General features: G+C 43.0%; 1 long non-coding RNA gene across 2 annotated transcripts; it reads right to left on the reverse strand.

Moving 5' to 3' along the window:
- Positions 1-696: 696 nt before the first annotated feature.
- LOC116542348 lies at positions 697-12,983 on the reverse strand. 2 transcript variants are annotated; one of them, XR_004265181.1, is made up of 3 exons: positions 11,656-12,983; positions 3,116-3,818; positions 697-2,180 (listed from the first exon to the last, which is right to left on the reverse strand). It is a non-coding gene; the product is annotated as an uncharacterized LOC116542348 (long non-coding RNA). The 2 variants fall into 2 exon arrangements; XR_004265180.1 differs by lacking the exon at positions 11,656-12,983 and having other exon boundaries at positions 3,116-4,082.
- Positions 12,984-16,983: the final 4,000 nt, after the last annotated feature.

A 16,983-nucleotide genomic window follows, 5' to 3' on the forward strand; every position in this document is an offset into this window, starting at 1 on the left:
CCCTGTGAAGGAGGCAACACATGTCCCTCACATTTTCTCAGCAATTTACCAACAGTTTAGAACATACTCTCATAATCATTTTTCTCAATAATGTTGTAAGTTAAGTGTGATCATTCTTAGTTCATAAATCCTGAGTTCCCTCATTTTCCCAGACCTTGTAAGATTAAAGGTACAATGCTTCACAGGTATCACGGATTGAGATAAGCAGCTTCTTCCATTCATAGATGTCAGTTCACTCAAAGTGCCCTTTCCCTGTGTCAAGCCCACTGTCCTAAGCCGACAGAGAGGAACGCAAATCTTGAGTCCAAGCAGTGTTGCTTGTAATGGACATGTCAGGGAAGAGCCAACATGTTTGCATTTTTATTATTATTAATTAAATCACCAATCCCATTTGAGTATACTAATTCACAAAGCTACATCGCTGGACATTGTTTGCAAACACCATCATGATCAGAAATTCCATCATCTTGAGTGTTCACCTGTATGCTCTTGAGTCCCTCAACCCTGCTGTCTGCATGCAGCAGACTGATGCCTCATCCAGGCCCGTCACATCTGCACGCTGAGTCTTGTCTGGCAGGGCTCCAGCAAATGAAGGGAGCTCCACATCTGTCCCTGGCAACATGGCATTCTAAAAAATTACCATACCATAAAGCCGCGTGAAATATATACCAAACTTACAAAGAGAGATGAAGAAACTAAAGCCTAGAAAGTTTATGTACCCGAACCCAGTTCAGGTTACTATTATAAACATGACAAACAAGGAGGGGAGCCAAGATGATGGGCGAAGAGTCCTCTCTCAGCTTGATGGTCAGGAGACTTGCCTGAGAGCATGTTAGGGAACTGCTGACACGAGACACTAGGATGTCTTCTGGAGACGAGAGCAGGACAAGTGCTGACCACAGTGGATGTGGACTGAAGATGACAAACCTGGCAAACATGTATCACAAATAGGGACACACACCAGGGAAACACGGTGTCCTGCAAGCTGATGAAGGGCAGTGAAGGGAAGCAAATAGTATGAGCTTGTGTTTTATGCATCTTCACGCCCACAGCTTCCAAGAGAGGATCTGGCTCAGAAGGCACTTGACAACAAATGCCAGGAAGTAAAGCTCTGCTGATGTGCGCTAGGGCAACTGCGTGCCAGGACACCTAGGTCAGAGTGCTCCCCTAACAGAAGCAACGCGTTTATTTTTAGGTCCTCCCCTTTATGGTATTCTGACTGATGCATCAGATGATAACTAATCAGCACTGAAACTATTACCATTAGATTGTACTCTTCTTTAAAATATTTGGCTTTGCTCCTCATTGAGTTAAAAGCAAAGTCCCTAAAAGTCCACCTCAGTGATTCTTTTCTCTTCCACTGTTTTTATAGCTTCCAAAAATGGCTCTACAATTCAATGTTAATGGGATTGTTTTCCATTCCTCTGCTTATTTTCATCAGATGAGAACAATAAAAAAAAATTGTCCTTAATTGTCCAGATCATTCAGGATATTAACACCAATTTATGGCTTTATACTAATGTGTCCCATATGTACAGTGACATGCTTCTTTGAAATCTAGGATTGTGTGATTCATAAACAATGGCGTCAGAGTAATTTGTGGAGCTTGTCAAAGTCTGCGTCCCATGGAGCCTCATGAAATTAAACTCACTGAGCCTGCAGCCAGAGAGCAGTGGGCCCATTGTTTCTTTCATCATCTCTGCCATTGAAGGGCTTCCTAACAACTAGACATGTGCAGGAGCTGGCATGTTAGGGAAACATCAACCCCAGTTATATGAATATACTTGACTAGTATAAAAGAAGAAATAAAGAGAGAAGGCATAAATATGAAAAACTAAGAATGAAAAAGGGCACCTAAGCACAGACATAAATTTCAAAATTTACTGGAAAATATGAAAACCATGTCCACATTAATTGGTTAAAATTAACTATTTCCTAGAAAAAAAATTACTGTGATTAGCTAAAGAATCATTAAACCTGAATAGAATCATAGTCATAGAGATGAGGGTAAAGGAACATGGCGAGAATGTCTCTGTGGTGGCAATATTGATAATTTTTTTTAAGCTTGTGAGGTTGGGATAATCTTTACATTATGTAAACTCCAAAGAGAATAGAAATGTAAAACGTTTCTCAAACTTCTTTCTGTGTTAGTATAACTGTGGCATCTGAATCTGCAAATACTAAAACAAAGAAAAGAACTTTAGGTTTACTTCAGTTATGAATAGCAAGGCCAAAATCCTAAGTTAAAGACTTACCAATGGCATTTGGTCGTATATTTGAGGCATAGCAGTCTGTGCCTAAATTATCCTCAGGAATAAATTGCTGATATATTAAAAATAAGTCCATTAGCAGAAAATCTAAAATAAACTAGTAAAAGAGCGAATAATATAAATTAATTTCAAAAACTATCAAAGGAGCATTCATTAAATTTCAACATATGTTCTCATAAGAACTATATTATATGATCAATGAGGATGACAAGAAATAACTAATAAAATTCATTTGTGGGCACCCGTGATAGTGAAATTCTTGAAGCACTGCTTTTAAAATCAGATGCAAAAAAGGGAACGTATTATGATTTACCATCTTTCTGGAAGTTCTACTAATTACTCTAAGATACGGAAATAGAAATAAGGAATATAGCAATTGCTAAGCAAAGGAAGGTGAAGGTGTTTGTATGGGTTGCCTTATTGATCTCAACGGCTTTTTGGTATTATATTCAAATATGGTGCCTCACACTGGCGCATGAAGCTAATCTTGGCCCTTCCCCATAATTGGGAAGTGGTCAAGGAAAAGTAAGTGGTGTCAAATTCCTCTTTACTCATTGATGTAGTGTGAATTGTGTTTCTCCCAAATTCGTATTTTGAGATCTTAATGCTCAGAACCTCAGGATGTCACTGTATTTGGAAATAGGGCCTTTAAAGAGGTGACTAAGTTAAAATGTGATTGTTGGGTGGGCCCCAATCTAATATGACTTGGTGTCCTTATAAGAAGAGGATACCAAAGGAAGACAATGTAAAGATACAGGGAAGATGTAGGGGAAGATCATGGGAAGATACCGGAGAAGGTATAAGTAGAAGCCAAGGAGGGCAGCTTCAAAAGACACAAAACCTACCAGTGCCTTGATCTTGTACTCCAGCCTCCAGACCTACGGGAGACATATGTTTCTGCTGTTTCAGCCACCCAGTCTGGTACTTTGTCATGGCAGCCCCCGCCGAGTAGAGTACCCTGTTTTCTCATGGTGTTCTTTTGTTCTATTGGGTTCCCAGTGATCTTGGCTCTACCTTCATAGCTTCTGGTGGCAGGGCCGATGCTTTATGCCCCAGTTTGGTGCACAGGTATCCAGTGGCACTGAGCTGAGACCTCATGAATCTCAGTCACCACAGACCAGCTTGCTGTTTCTGATACAGAACTGCTGTTATAAATCTATTAAATGGTACGGATGCTACCTGGCTGAGACCACAATAGGAATTCCCACGAGGTGGGAGGATCAGGTGTTTTCTTTCTAAACTCACACCAACCTCTGTGCTTCAGAACTCTCTCAGAGTGTTCATCCCTGCTGACTCATGTGCTGTGGCAGGCATCGGACACCTGCAGTGCAGTAGGTTCTTTTCCAAAAGTCCATGTGACTTCATCACGTGAACCAGTGTTTTGTCAAATGCCAGATGCTCCATCTCCTCTGATCCCATAAAGGGGGTTTTGTCAGTGTCTCAGACAGCCCTGCCCTCCTTGCATTTCTTGAAGAGCTCTGGGAATCTGCCCTGATGGTGCCAGAAGAAAGCACATCATAGTTCCGACTGCAGCACCAAGCACTCCTCCTAAAACAAGAGGCAATATTGTTCTAACAAGGAGCACATGGAGGACACAGATGCCTTAGCCAAAAATCTGGGAATGTTGAGAAAGAGGAAAATACCAATATTGCCAAATCCTTCTGAGCTACAAGTTAGAAAACATGTTTCATTCAGCATTGGTCTGCATCTTGCTAATTCAATAATAATAGCATTGCCCTACTGAAGAATTCAGAATTGCACAGAACTAAAACATAAATGAATTTACAAGAGGCTCCCACTCTTGAATACATTCAACAGAAGGAACGTCTTCTTTTGCCTGTGGAGCTTAAGTCTCACTCTTACACTGCAGTAATGCGGAACAAAACCAATGGAAAATTTTCACATTTTAGCTGGGGGCGGTGGGGAGAAAATGTGCTGTGGCAAGAAGCATATTGAGAGTTATGTCCTTGTTCATACAATGATATATATAATTACTTCATCACAAGGGCTCTGAGCCATGTACTATGCACCAGATATATGCAACGACGAGTTCTTTCACATCTCTTTTCTTTTCTTTTTCCTGAGACAGTCTTACTCTGTCGCCCAGACTGGAGTGCAGTGGTGTGATCTCAGCTCATGGCAACCTCCACCTCCTGGGTTCAAGTGAGTCTCCTGCCTCAGCCTTCCAAGCAGCTGGGACTACAGGTGTGTGCTACCACATCTGGCTATTTTTTTTGTATTTTTAGTAGACATGGGGTTTCATCATGTTGGCCAGACTGGTCTGGAACTCCTGATCTCGTGATCCACCTGCCTCAGCCTCCCAAAGTGCTGGGATTACAGGTGTGAGCCACCATGCCCATTTGATTAGATTTGCATAGCCTCAAATCCTTGTGAGTGTCCCTCCCCCTGAAAGGTTCTTATGGGAGAAACTACTAGCTGCCTACTATTCCTGGAAAAATTCTGATAACAACAACAAGAAACAAGGAAATCTGTGCAGCTTCTTTCTCTCCTGTCTTCTCTGAGCAGGAACACAGAGGTAGTCCCTCTGGATTAGCATGGTGAAAAGGCAGGAGCATGAGTTCCTCTTGTGCAAAGTCAAATCTTTGGATATTCTGCAATAACAATGGTGTTCACCAAAAGACAGCGGAGGAAGGGGTGTATCAGAGACCTAGGTTTGCCTTTTCCAAACTCTTCCCAATACCTGCCCCTCTTTCACTCAGTTCCCTAATGCTGAATTCTGAAAATTTTTCCTAGAAGTCATATAACATTGGCTTAAAATGAATTGAAAATATTCTTTAAAGAAAATATTCTTTAAACATCTCTGAATATTCCAGATGTTTTTCTTTCATATTTAGTCTATTTTTTCTATTATGAAAGAAAACCAAGTTCATTTTAAAAATGAGAAAAATACAGAAAAGCAAAAGAACGACAATAAAATCTCCCACACTCCCACTCACCTTAGGACAGCCCTCAGCCTCACCTTGAAATATTATGTCCTTAGATGACTTTCTTACACAAATTAAACTATATATATTACTATCATTTGTCTGAGAAATTGTCTCAGAAAATCTACTGATGAGCATTATTTGTTCTACCTTTTCACTGCTTAAAGTTCAACAGACCGGAGTAGCAAGTAAAAATTTAATCACATTTATGAACATTAAAAAAGTTTCTGAAAAACTGGCAAAACTTCTCAGAGATAGATCAAGGTTTGCAAAACTGCTCCCCAGAATGCATCCAAAATGACCCAGTAATTAGAAATTTGATTTTGATCTAGACATCATATGGCTAAATTGTCTAGTTTTCCTACTTGAATGTAGGTCAGTCTACCTTTGGCCAATGTAATGCCGCCAAAATTGTGTGTAACAACTCTAAGAGACTTCGTTCATTTTTATCTCAGTATTCTTTCTGTAGAATGCAATCTCTATCCCCGACCTCATATTGAATCTTCTCCTGTGGCCCCGTTTAAACACCCTCTGGTTCTCCTTCTGGCTCTTTTCCTAAATTTCTGGCAGTTTCTTCAAAGTTCCTCCTTCTGAAAAATCCAAGATGTGTTGGGGAGGAAACTGTGGATATATGTACAGTCTGTAGTGCCTAGTAAATATCTGCCCAGCAAAAGTGGTATCTACTCTGATTTTTGCATCCCTTTATCCAATAACAAATATAGCATGTATGGTGTAAGTCTTTTTTAGTCTTCATAAAAATTATGCATGCATTAGTTTCCTTTCCCCCACATAAGAGTCATAAGCACCAAGATGCTGCAAATGTACATGATTTGCATAAACTTGGAGGCAGATTTTAAACAGAGGTCTAACAGCTATTTTCTGCACAGAGCTGGATGCAATATTTGGACATGAGAACTGGCTTTGTTTGAAGTTGAAGGAAACTTTAAAACTTATAAAACTGGGTACAAAACTAAAAACTTGCTGAGTTTTCAAATTCTATTATGGCAAATTCTTTCACAAACCTTAAATTTGGGAATGTAAATAACATTCTTCCAGGCAATGCAGAGCTATTATTTAAAAGTTAAAAAAACAGACTCTTTGAGCAATGGCTTTTGTGAACTTGGTTGGCACTACAGCATGTGTTTTGCAAAGAGTCAACACAAAATTATTTGCGGGAGGTCCTGTTGCTCAATGTGACTTCATGTGTGTTTGATCGTGTTTCACAGAACGTGGAGAAAGCGCTCCAATTAGGACGGGGTCAATGTAGCTCTGCTGGATGCCAGTGGCTTTGGATCTGATCTGACAGAGCCGTAATCAATACTCAGAGAGAACTTTTTCCATGCAGTTACCACTCCAATCATTTACATATTCCCTAATCCTCATGGCAAACCTACACATTCTTGTGATTTTACAGATGAAAAGACTGAGGCATGAAAGCGTTGAAGAGGCTGTCCAGAACCAGCAGTTAATCGCAGGAGAACTGAGAGCTGAGTCCGGGCTGCCTGGCTTGCAGCTGCCCTGGACCTGCATCTTGAGCTGCGGGACTGTCAGATCCAATGCCCTTGGCATCTGTAGAGAAAAGCCATCCACATAATTCTTATATGTAAAAGAAAAACCATTTTGGTTACTATAAAATACACTGTATTCATTGCACGTTCACATGAATTCATTGGCCAGCCCCAATTGCCCTCTTCCAACGTCACAGCAGGTGGGTGGGAGGGTGGCACAGTGGTCGGAGCTGTGTCACCCTGCTGGCCTGCACCCTTGTCACTGCATTTTCCCACCAGGTACCTCATGTGTCTGCCTCCTCCAACCCCACGTGGGAGACTGCTCCCCTACCCCAGAGCACAGTCTTCACAGTGTTTGAATCTGGTCAGACAATACTGGGCAGTGCCCCTGTTGTCCAGGGAAAGAAACGAAAACCTACCCAGGAAGGTGCGGGGAATACATGGAAGAGATGGCAGTCTGGGTCTGGAATGTTGGTAGGATTTCTATGTGGTAGGAGTGAGTGAGGAGATATCCATTTTAGGAAAGAGGAAATATCTCATGAGCACAAATGCAGACAGGCCAAGCTGGGCACAGTCAGGAGTGAAGAGCTGGGGTCGAGGGAGCCCAGGAAGGGAAGGGAAAGAGCAGAAGAGGAGGGAGGCCTGGAAGCGGTGGTTTGCAGCCTGAGTGTCCTCTGCATCCTGTCTTCTCAATTGGCTTTTGTATGTTAGCTTGCATCCTACAAATGTGCTTAACTTATTTACTAGTTCTAGTAGCTTTTTGTAAATGCCATCAAGTTTTAGTCATCTGTGTGAAAAAGCTGTTTTGCTTCTTCTTTTCTAAGATGGATGCATAGGCTAGAAACTTCAATGAATGTTGAATAGCAGTTATGAGACTAAGTATCTTGTCTTGTCGTGACAGCAGGAGGAAAGCATGGAGTTTTTCACTAATCAGTACTATACTAGCTATAGGTTTGTTGTTGATATTCCTCATGAGGTTGAGAAACTTCTTTCTGCTGAGAGTTTGTCAGGAATGGCAGGAATGGTAGGAATGGATGTTAACTTTTGTTCAAAAAATACATATATTTAAGTGATCATATAGTTTTCCTTTTCTAGTTTATTAGTACAACAAATCTGATTGATGGATTTTCAAAAGTTAAATCAACTCTGCATTTGTGAGATAAACCTCACTTGGCCATAACGTATACCCTTTTTGCATATTGTTGAATTTGATTTGCTAAAATTGTGTTTGGAATCATTGGATCTTGTTTCATGAACAATATTCATCTTTAGTTTTCTAGTCCTGGGTTCTCTGGATCCCCCACCTCTTTCTGAGGGAGCTCTACAGCTGTGCACTGTGGTGCTCTATGATGAGAATGGATGAAGGAACAGAGGAATGGACAATAGCTCACTGTTTGGAGACTGATTATGTATATGTTTGGGCCAAAGTGATGAAGAGTCCTAGAATGGGAAAAGAAACTTCCTGGCTGCAGGTTCCTCAGAGCTAGAGAAGCTGGTGCCCCAGGTTGCCATCCCATTCCTTATGGTCCCTGCACCCACCAGCAGACAGGGCGATGGTATCTTGTCCTGATAGCAGGAGGACAATGAACAATATAGGTACTAACAATGAACAATAAAATGTTCAAAAAAATTTTTAAAGTGCACTGTTTAAAATGGCATCAAAAATATTAAATACTTCTTGATAAATATCACAAAAGATAAGAAAAACCTATGCACTGAAAATGAGAAAATATTATTGAGTAAAATGTGAAAAGACTTAAGTGGAGAGGTATAACTTGTTTATACATTAGAAGGGTCTATACTATTATGCTATCACTTTTTCTGAAGATTCAGTGAAATCCCAATCATAATTCCAGAAGGAGTTTTTGGGTAGAAATGTACAAGCTGGTTCTAAAACTTCATGTGGAAATACAAAGGATCTAGAATCACCAAAGGACCACTGAGAAAGAAGAGCAAAGTTACAAGGCTGACACAAACTAGTTTAAAAATTTATCAGAAAGCTAGAGTTGTCAAAACAGCGTGGTATTGGCAGAAGATGAAAAAAAAATACATCAGCATAACAGAAGAGAGTCTAGAAATAGAGTGACATGTAAATGGTACAACTAACTTTTGACACAGGTGCAAAGTCAATTCATTGGAGAAAACATAGTCTTAAACAAATGTGTTGGAACAAGTCTATCACTATATGCAAGAATAATAAACTGATACATGTGCAAAAATAAATTCAAAATAGATCACAGATCTACATGTAAAACCACAAAATTTAAAAATTTCAAAGGAAAACACAGAATTAAATCTTTGCAATGTTGTGTGTTAGACAAAGATTTCTTCACTCTGACATCAAAAGTGAAGTCCATTTAAAAAAGATGAGTTTGTCTGGGCATGGTGGTTCACACCTGTAATGCCAGCACTTTGGGAAGCTAAGGCAGGAGGATTGCTTGAGCCCAGGAGTTGGAGACCAGTCTGGGCAACATAGGGAAACCCCCATATCTACAAATAATAAATCAATTAGCAAGGCATGGTGGCATGTGCCTGTGTTCCCAGTTACTCAGTGGGCTGAGATGGGAGGATCACTTCAGCCTGGGAGGTTGAAGCTGTACTGAGCTGTGATTGTGCCACTGCACTCCAGCCTGGGAGACAGAGTGAGACCTTGTCTGAAAAAAAGAGATAAATTAGATAAATTTGACAGTATTAAAAACTGTGACTTTTAAAAAAACACTGAGAAGAGAATGAAAGACAAGTCATTACGAGGTGATAATACTTGCTGAGCAAAAATCCAATATATAACTTGTATCCAATATACGAAGGACTCTCAGAAGTTAATAATAAGAACACAAGCAACCCAGTAAAAGAATTGAGGCCCTATATAAAAAAATATGGAAAAAATTTGAACAGACACTTGAGCAAAGAGCAAATAATAGAAGAAAAGATGACCAACATCATTAATAATTTGGAAAATGGAAATTAAAACCACAATGAGATACCATTCACATTTATTAGAAGGGTTTATATAAAAAGAGTGACTACAGCAAGTGCTGGCGAGGATGTGGGGAAGCTAGACTTTCATACATTGTCAGGGAGGACGGATGTAAAATGGTACGATCACTTTGGAAGACAGTTGTCAGTTTCTTAAAAAGTTAAACATATGCTTATCAAATGATCCTTCCATTTCATTCCTACATATTTGCTTAAAAGAAATGAAAATACATGCCTGTAAGAAGACTTATGCATGAATGTTGATATAGCTTTTTATTTGTAATAGCAAAAGCCTGAAAACAATCCAACTGTTCAACATATCAGAGGATAAACAAATTGTGATGTGTCCATATAACGCTACAACGAAAGAAATGAAATATTGATACACAAAACAATGTGGATGAATTTCAAAATAATTACACTGAGAGAAAGAAGCAACACTTAAAAGGGCACAAGTAGGATGTCATTAATATAAACTCAAGGAAATAAAAACTAATCATTAGTGACAGAAAGAAGATTGGTTGAATTGACTGGGCATGGGGCAGAGTAGAGCGATGAGTCACAAATAGGCACAAAGAAACATTTGGTGGGGAGACATGTCTTCTCTCATGACTGTGGTAATGGCTTCATGAATGTATGAGGAGGTCAGACATCAAATTGTACACTTTAAATATGTGCAGTGTATGGTATGTGAATCACACCTCAATAAAAATGTTAGAAAATAGAGAATTAAAACAGCAATGAGATGCCATTACACACGTGTTAGAACGACTAAAATCCAAAACACGGGAAATACCAAATGCTGGCAAGGAAGGGGTGTGGCAGGAACTCTCATTCATTGCTCAATGGTACAGCCACTTTGGAAGAGACTTTGCAGCAGTTTCTTACAAAATTAAATACACTCTTAGCATATGATCCAGCAGTCACACTCCCTGGTATTTGCCCAAAGGAAGTGAAAACCAATGGCCACAGAAACCTGCACATGGATATTTACAGCAGCTTTGTTTATAATTGCCAAGACTTGGAAACAATCAAGACGTCAACAGGTGAATGGATGAACTGTGGTACATCCAGACAATGGAATAATATTCAGTGCTTAAACAGAAAGGAGCCATCAAACCATGGAAAGACATGGGGGAAACTTAAATTCACATTACTAAGTGAAAGAAGCCAATCTGAAAAGGTTACATACTGTATGATTCCAACTATATGACACTCTGGGAAAGGCAAAACTATAGAGACAGTAAAAAGATCAGTGGTTGCCATGGGTTAATGGGGTGGGAGGAATGAATAGGCAGAGAACAGAGAAATTTTAGGGTGGTGAAACTACTTTGTAAAATACCCTAACAGTGGATGAATGTCATGATACATTTGTCGAAATCCATAAGGTTGTGCGACACCAAGATGAGCCTAGCATATCCTGCGGACTCCAGGTAATGATGGCGTGTCAGGATGGTGGCAGATGTGCCAGTCTGGGAGGTGGCATGGACATGGTGACAGCAGCACTGGGCTGTCTGTACTTTCACTTAATTTCGCTGTGAACTAAAACTGCTCTCAAAAGTAAAGTCTTTTTAAAAATTTAAAAATAAAGAGGAGATGAAGAAAGAGGACAGCTGGAGGAGAAAAACAGAAGCAGGAAAGGCAGAAAGAGGAGAAAATGTGAAGAAAGGATTCTCTCTGGGTTTGGGTGATGAGAGGCCAGATAGTGATGAACAGGTACCTGGGAATGTTCCAGAAACTCTTCTGTCCAGTTGCCATGCTGAGGCCCACTGTGTTCATCTCAGCGTGGTCATGTGTCACCCATGGGAAGGAGCTTGTGTCCTAAGAAGGAAGGGTCTTCCCTTCCAGAGACTCTGTCCCAAGCCTGAGGCTTTCTCAGCACTTCCGGGGCCTCTGGAGAATGAGTTAATCAGTTCTGCTCCCTGTACTTCGCCCACACCATGGCAGAGAACTTACCTTCAGCTCTTAGCATGGCCCACAAGACCTTAAAGGCTGAGGCTCTGTCTTGTCTTTGGACTCTCTCACTCAATAGGCTTCAGCCGCACCAGCCTTCTCTCTTCGCTGAAAACCAACCAAACTCCTCTCTGCTCAGGGCCTTTGCACATGCAGTCCTCAGGCTTGGCGGTATACATGCCTTAACCTCCCAAGTTCTGGAGGTCTAAGGTACACGTTACCGAATAGAGAGGCTTTCCTTTTCCTGTTCAGCCAAAAACTCCAGTTTCCCATCTGACACCAAGTTAGAATCACAGTGCTGCTATCATAAAATAGAAGATGAGAGTTGCCTTTTTCACTTCATGTCCTTTGTGAAACCACTCCCACATCTAGGCATGCCAGTGAGTAAAGGCAAAGGCCAACCTGTGGAGCCTGCCTGCTCCCAGTCCCTGGGTCCCCGAGGAGGCCCGTGTGCACCAGCCTCCTGCCCTGAGAGCATCACCTCACTGAACACAAAGCTCCTGGCAATCACCTGGCCCTGCACAGTTTTGAACCTGGGGATGTAGAAATTCTCTAGCTTCCCTCCTGACTCACAGAGCTCATAGCCGGGCTGCTGCCCCTGCATTAGAAAGCAGCCAGTGCCTCTCACTTTGAAATCTGAGAGCAAAGAGCGGCGACCTCAACTGTGAAAAACAAACTCAATACAATTCCCGGATGGAGCTTGTGGGTTCTTCTCTAAAACCCACAGGCTCCGCTTCCCAGCGTTGCCTTGAGTCTGTTTATAAATTACTTTTATAGGAACGTTATCACATTATTGAAAAGCAATAAAGCCTTCCTAGAGACATAGCTCTCCTGTTTTTGCAATCTTGTGTGGATGACTTCTATGTGCTGCCTCTCCCGTCTTCATCCAAGCTACTCGAGTCCTTAATACCTCCTGGTGGATCTCTCCCATAGTCACTTTTTAGCTTAAGAACAAAGAATCTGCTCCAAATGGAATAATATTACTAACAGATTATTCTTATATCTCAATATCTATAGGGAGCTAACAGATGAGTCAAAGAACATAAATAACATGTGGATTTTATTTGAGAGGGAACTCTTATCAACAGGGAGGCTGCTGCCTCCTAATGTTTCTATAAATTCTCTTGGTGTTTTGTACAGGGATTGCTTTCAAACGCATGAGATCTCAACTACTCTTCAACTTTGCAAACTGCTTTACTCTTTAAGTTCTGATAGAAAATAATCCCCAGGGCTGGGCGCTGCTTCCTTCCCCTAGGGGCTGCACATTCCCCTGCTGTGTGGCTGCTGAGCCACCTGCCTTCCTTGGGATTGTCTCACTTGCTCTGGGGGGCCACAAGGAGACAGGGAGGGCAACATGCCCTGCAGGCCCCCAGTTCATTGCTGCTGCCCTGCTGCCCAGGGGCCACTGGGTCGTCTGCTTCCAGTCTCCATCCGACATCCAGGTCTCCACCGTTGGCAGAATGAACTGCCTGAGGCTGAAGCTGACCACGTCATTCTATCTGAAATCCTTCAGGGAACCTGTTGTTTGCAGGATGAAGTCTCAGCTCCTCCCTGGGAACCTGGATGCACCAGGGTCCAGCCCTGCCTGCCTCTCACCTGGTTTCCTGACCCTCTCCAGCTTTTCCTAAGGCTTCCTGGAACTGGGGGGGCTTCTCCTGAACCCACCTACAGGGTCACAGCTCCGTCACATGTTGCTGGAGCTGTTTCCTTTCCTTTCCTTTACATAATTTCTTATTCTTTTTCTCCACCTGAATAACTATATACTTACTCTTTAGGATGCATGTGTGTGTGTGTGTGTGTGTGTGCGCGCGCACGCGCGTGTGTGCATGTGTGTATATATGTGCTGCATGCTTGCCTAAAAGAAAAGAGAAATGCATCCAGTGACAATGAGACAGTAGCAGTGGACAGAACAGAGAGCTGGGGTCAGCCGCAGGGACTTCTCTGCTGCCACCTCCTCTTGTATAATTTAGGGGTGTATTAGTCTGCTAGGGTTGCCATAACAAGAAACCACCAGCTGTGTGGTTTAAGCAACAGAAATGTATTTTCTCATCGTCCTGGAGGCTGGAAGCCCAAGATCAAGGTGTTGCAGGGTTGGTTTCTCCTGAGGCCTCTCTCCTTGCCTTGCAGATGCTGCCTTCTCCCTGTGTCTTCATGTGGTCCGTGTGTGTCTGTGTTCTGATCTCCTCTTCTGGTAAGGACTCTAGTTATATGGGATTAGGCCTCCCAACAACCTTATCTTACCTGAATCATCTCTTTAAAGGCCTTCTTTCCAAGTGCAGTCCCATTCTGTGAAATGGGGATTAGGTTTTCAACACATGGATTTGGAGAACACAGTTCAGCCCACACAGGATCCTTTCTCCACCCTGGATTCAATTGCTCTCTCCCTCTGTAACAGGAGGGTTGGGCGCTCATGACAGTAATCTTGTGGGTCCTTTGCTGCTTTCAATTTTTTGGATGAAGAGCCAGGCAAGGAGAACCCAGAGCTGGGGCCTTTCCATCCTCATGCCATTCTGTCAGAAAACAAGCCAGGCGTGTCAGACGGGCTTATCTGTGTGGTGCCTGAGTCCTCACCCTGCCTTCTTTGCTACACACTTTTCCCTCTCACACAGAGAGAGACAGAGGAAGGAACAAGGTAGGTGGCGAAAATACCCAGATCCCTATATGGTCCACAAAGTAGCGGAGCCAGCATCCAAAGGCTTAGAACAAAGAAAGCGAGTGGAGGGAAGGGAAGAGGGGAGCTAGTGGGAGTGTCCAGACTCCAGATGACAGGAAAAGCCATTTGACCCACAGTGGCTGGGGAAGCAAGTGGCCTCTCCCTCCTTCCCTCTAGTCTTCAGGGATGGTTCCAGCACATGCCACTGTCAACACAAGAGAGAATACCCGCTCTTTTGGGGTGTCCCACTGGGGTGCCCAGAGTTGCAGGGTCCAGGCTGCAGACAGCTCTTTGTGTGGGTCCCTGAGTCATCTTCCAGATGTCTGCCCTGGAGAAAGTCAGGCACGGAGCCCAGGGGCTGTGGTGTGCACTTTGGAACAGGAAACATCTAACATTGCTTAAAAAAATAAAAGACTCCACTGTGTTTACTTTTGAAACCACTTGCCAGCCCATCCTGGAGAACTAGACGGCAGAATAACTTGGTAGTTTTGGAGCAGATAGAATTCTGGTCTCCAAGTTCAAATCCATCTCTAGAGTATGCTCCTTATAGTGGCCCAAGAACTGAGTGTGGATTTTGTCACGAACAGTATTTATGTGGTCATAGTCACAGATGCTCCTTAGTGATTTTCCCCTGTAAACACCCACGTGTGGACAAGGGCACAGAACACTCTGCTATCATTATCACAAAAGAATGGCTAAGCTGGCCCTTTGTAGAGGTGTCCTCCAGTGCAAAGCCTAGCTGACCCTACCCCAGGCTTGGATGGGCCCCTGACCTATATGTCCCTTCCGTAGGTCTCCACCTGCAGCTGTGGAGGCTGTACACAGAATGCAGCTCACATTCAGGGTTGTCACAGGTGCACATTGTGATGGGACTTGCTACATGTTTGGAGAAAGGAATGGCTTGTCCTAATTCTGCAAGGTGCCCACAGGCTGTGAGGTGCAGAGCAGACCTCAGGGGCAGTGACACCTGGTTACTCACATGCTCCCCTCTGCACTGGGAGCCCACCTAGATGCCAGCCATGCCTGAACAGCTCATGGTGGGCCTCAGCTTGTACACAAGGCCTGGCACAAGACAGGCATGAATGCGATGAGAGAAAGGAACTAGTGGAGATCCGGGGCTGAAAAAAGTCCCTGGAGGGAGCGCAGGGACAGGAGACGAGTGGGGCCTTCAGGGCAGGGCTGGAGGCAGAGAGGAGAGGTGGCCCACAGGGCACAAGAGCGTGAGCTGACACTGGGGCCAGGCGTGCAACCTCAAGCAAGGCCTCAGACTCTGGGCACTCAGGTGTCCCCATCAGAGCATGAGTGTGGGAACAGCAGCTGTAGTGAGGACTCTGTCGGAGAAGGCATTGAGTTAATATTTTGCTTTTTAAGTTTGCAAGATGTTCATTTAAATTGATAGCTAAAATTGTATATGGTTATTGAGTACAACATGACGTTTTAAAGTGTACATATGTAGTGGAATAATTAATTCTAGCTAATTAACATAGGCATCACCCCACCTAATTATGATTTTTGTGTGGGAACACTTTACATCCACTTATTCCTTGATCTGACTGACACTTTGCACCCTTTGATCACCATCTCCCCTGTCCCCCAGTACCATTCCCCAACCTCATGACAACTGTCATTCTACTCTCCGCCTCTATGAGAACAACTTTGTTAGCTTTTACATGTGAGCTAATATGTCTTTTCTTTTTTTCCTTTTTATTTGAGACAGGGTCTTGCTCTGTTGCTCAGGTTGCCTAGGCTGAAGTGCAAGGGTGCAATATTGGATTACGGCAACCTCAACCTCCCAGGCTGAAGTGATCCTCCCACCTTAGCTGGGACAATAGGCACATGCCATCATGCCTGGCTGATTTTTTTTACTTGTGGAGACAGCATCTTACTACATTGCCCAGGCTGTTCTTGAGGCTCAAGTGATCCTCCCATCTCAGCCTCCAAAGTTGTGGCATTTCAGGCATGAGCCACCACACCTGGCCATGAGCTAATATTTCTAAGTAATATTTCTAAGTGCTTAGAATAGCACCAGGCACAGAGATGGCAGGGTACAAGTGTTTAATAAACTAGACAAATGAAAAGAAGAATGTTAACCTTGATGACATGAAATTAAACATGAACTGATAGAGGTTGGGAGCAGGAAGGCGGAGGGAGAAGGAGGCATAGACACAGCTTGTTCAGAAGGGCTTTCAAGGAGACCTCAGTAATGGGCTTAATCTCCTGAACATTCACAGCCTCCTCAATGGGATGCAATCTTCTGTACAAGTGTGTTGACACTTTTGCATTTTGTTGTTGTTGTTGTTGTTTTTTACAGTGCAAGCTTACTGAACTCTTTTTCCAAAAGCAAGAAAAGCAGAGAGCTCTGGCCATCTGACTGGAGGAGGCCCTCACCTCGCCACGCCTCGTGATGCACACAGAGCTGCTGCCTCCCTCTCTCTTTCCAGGGTCTTCTTCCTTCTGACTTCTGATATCCATCATCGACTTCTGGGTCTCCCACATGAAAAATCATGTCAACCCACCCCTGGGTAAAGCAAAAGACAAGGGCCACATTCACACAGGTTCCAAGTCTGGAATTTTCTAGGTAGGAAGAGGTAGATAAGAGATGGAGACAGACACACCAGGAAAATCATGTGGTCTTAGAACCAACAACCGTGGCCAAGGAGCCTTCCCTTCCGGCCCCT

The sequence above is a fragment of the Sapajus apella genome, unplaced genomic scaffold (assembly GCF_009761245.1).
Source record: "Sapajus apella isolate SASKATOON/1434 unplaced genomic scaffold, GSC_monkey_1.0 scaffold167, whole genome shotgun sequence".
Lineage (NCBI taxonomy): Eukaryota > Metazoa > Chordata > Mammalia > Primates > Cebidae > Sapajus > Sapajus apella.